This window comes from Arachis ipaensis, chromosome B10, assembly GCF_000816755.2.
Source record: "Arachis ipaensis cultivar K30076 chromosome B10, Araip1.1, whole genome shotgun sequence".
Lineage (NCBI taxonomy): Eukaryota > Viridiplantae > Streptophyta > Magnoliopsida > Fabales > Fabaceae > Arachis > Arachis ipaensis.
In genome coordinates this window covers 112451994-112455384 of record NC_029794.2, presented here as the reverse complement: position 1 = coordinate 112455384, position 3391 = coordinate 112451994, and positions in this window count along the sequence as shown.

The following is a 3391-nucleotide window of genomic DNA, read 5'->3' as shown; positions in this document are numbered from 1 at the left end:
AATCATATCTTCTCAATCATATATTCTCAATCATAACTTTATTAGCCACTTCTACCTGACCATTGCTCTGAGGGTGCTCTACCTAGAAAAACTTTTGCTTGATTCCTAATCCAGATAGAAACTCTCCAAACCTTTTGTTGGCGAACTGTGTCCCATTGTCCGATATCACGGTTTCTAGAATTTCAAACCTGGTGACTACTTGTCTCCACATGAACTTATGACAATTTGCCGATGATATGCTGGCTAGTGGCTCAGCTTTTACCCATTTAGTGTAGTCGTCTATGGCTACTATTAGGTACTTAACCTGCCTGGGGACGAGCGGGAATGGCCCCAGGAGGTCGACTCCCCACTGGGCGAAAGGTCGTGGGGCCAGCATCAAGCTGAGCTCCCTTACCAGAGCCTTGTGGAAGTTGGCATTTTCTTTGCACTTCTTACACTTCTTGACAAACTCTTATGCATCCGTCATGATTGTGGGCCAGTAGTACCCAGCCCTGATGATTTTCCTAGCTAACGATTTCCCTCCAATATGGTGGCCGCAACACCTCTCATGAACTTCACTCAGGACGTAGTCCGTTTGCTCGGGGCGTAAGCACCTTAGTAAGGGCTGGTTGAGTCCTCTTTTGTATAGCTGTCCTTGTTTGACCACGTACTTGGGGGGCTCCCTTCTTGTTGCTTGGGCTTCTTTCTCATCTTTGGGAGTCTCACCATGTTCCAAGAAGCGAAGGATGGGGTCTATCCATGAAGGGAGGTCCGGCGTTTGTGTCATGCATAGGGCTACCGAGGGTTTTGTTGCTAATCCCTGAATCAGGGACCTATTTCCCGTTCCGGGTTTGGCATTTGCTATTTTGGAGAGGAGGTCGGCTCGGACGTTCTTTTCCTTGGGGACATGTTGGACTATTACTTCTTTGAAGTCCTCACATAGCTTTTTTACCCTTTCCAAATGTTTTTGAAGTAGAAGATCCCTGGCCTGGTGCTACCGTTAACCTGGGAGGTGACAACTTGGGAGTCAATGTTGATTTTGATTCTTGATGCTCCGACCTATTTGGCTAGGACCAGGCCTCCAATCATGGCTTCATACTCCGCCTGGTTGTTGGAAACCGGAAAATCGAACTTGATTGACTGTTCGTAGGCTACTCCTGTTGAATTTTTGAGGATGATGCCTGCTCCCCCGAACATTTGGTTGGAGGCTCCGTCGACGTGGAGCTTCCATTGTGTGCTCGTCAACTTGGGAGGACCTCCCGTGACTTCTACTAGAAAGTCTGCCATTTCTTGGGCTTTAATTGCGTGTCTAGGTTCATATTTCAAGTCGTACTGGGACAACTCGACCGCCCATGTAATCATTCGGCCCGCTAAGTCGGGTTTCTGCAAGACTTGACGAATGGCTTGGTCAGTTCTCAAGATGATCACATGTCTTTGGAAGTATTGTCTTAATCTGCGGGACGAGATCAACAAGGTATAGGCTAGCTTTTCTAGTTTGGTGTACCTCAGCTCCGCCCCTTGGAGCACCTTACTGATAAAGTACACTGGCAGTTGGGTTTTGTTTTCTTCCCGGACAAGGACAGCTGCCATGGCTTGTGTTGTCACGACCAAGTATAGGAATAGGGGCTCCCCTTCTTTTGGTTTGCTGAGCACGGGGGGTTCCGAGAGTATCTTTTTGAAGTGGTTGAACGCCTCCTCGCATGCTGGGGTCCATTCGAAGGCTATGCCTTTCTTCATTAGGTTAAAAACTGGAATGGCCTTTTCGCCCGAGGCTGCGAGGAACCGGGATTAGGCCGTGAGTTTGCCGGCTAGCCGCTGTATGTCTTTAACGCACCCTGGGCTCATCATCCTGAGGACGGCTTTATACTTATCTGTGTTGGCTTCTACCCCTCTTTGCGTTATCACGAAGCCTAGGAATTTTTCGGCTTCCATGGCAAACGCGCATTTGAGTGGGTTGAGTCTCATGTTGTGTTTCCGTAGTTCTTCGAAAACGACTTGGAAGTTATTAATCAGGTTCCTTGGTTCAGTTGTCTTTATCAGGATGTTGTCAATATATACCTCAACCATATTGCCGATGAGGTCGTTAAAGACCTTACTCATCAGCCTCTGGTAAGTAGTCCCTGCATTCTTCAATTCGAATGGTATTACCCTGTAGCAGTAAGTGCCTGTTGGTGTTATAAACACCATCTTATCTTCGTCAGGTCGGTGCATCTGGATCTGGTTATATCTTGAATACGCGTCCATAAAGCTCAGAAACCGGTATCCTACTACCGAATCTACCAAGGCATCGATGTTAGGGAGGGGAAAAGAATCCTTGGGGCATGCTTTGTTGAAGTCTGAATAATCGATGCACATTCTTCATTTTCCACTGGATTTTTTGACGAGGACAACATTTGACAGCCACGTCGAGTACTCGAGTTCCTTGATAAAACCGACTTCCAACAGGCCGATTGTCTGTTTGGCCACCTCGTTGGCCCTTCCTTGTGACATCTTCCTTCGTCGCTGTGCCATCGGCTTGACGGAGAGTCAGTGAGACATGACTTCAGGGTCTACCCCTGGCATGTTGGCCGAGGTCCAGGCAAAGAGATCGCTATTCGCCCTTATGACCTCCATGAGGGGACCTTTAAGTTCGTGAGGGAGGTTCCTGTTTACAAAGGTGAACTTCTCCTCCGTGTCGCCGACCTGGAATTTTTCCAAATCTCCTTCAGGTTCTGGCCTTGGTTTGTCGTCTACCCTTGCGTCTAAGTTCGCCAAGAATATTCCAGATGCATGTTTTGATTCCTTCCATAGGGAGAGGCTGGCATTGTCACAAGCGATTGCCGCTTCTAGGTCTCCCCTGATGGAGCCAATGGTCCCATCGTCCGTTATGAATTTCATTGTTAGGAACTTGATGCATATCACGACTGAAAACTCGTTGATGGTTTGCCTTCCTAGGATGACGTTATAAGCCGTGGAGTCTCTTATGAATGCCGCCATCAATCTAGCTTATACCACGAAGATTCTGATTAAGAGATCTAAGAGATACTCATTCAATCTAATGTAGAACGGAAGTATTTGTCAGGCACGCATTCATAGGGAATGATGATGATTGTCACGTTCATCACATTCAGGTTGAAGTGCGAATGAATATCTTAGAAGCGAAATAAGATGAATTGAATAGAAAACAGTAGTACTTTGCATTAATCTTTGAGGAACAGCAGAGCTCCACACCTTAATCTATGGAGTGCAGAAACTCTTCCGTTGAAAATACATAAGTGATAATGGAGTTCATTGGTCTCGGCCCCAGAGGGGAACCGGAGTAACCAAGACTACGAATACAATGATAAAAAGTTCTATTTATAATAAACTAGTCACTAGGGTTTACAGAAGTAAGTAATTGATGCATAAATCCACTTCCGGGGCCCACTTGGTG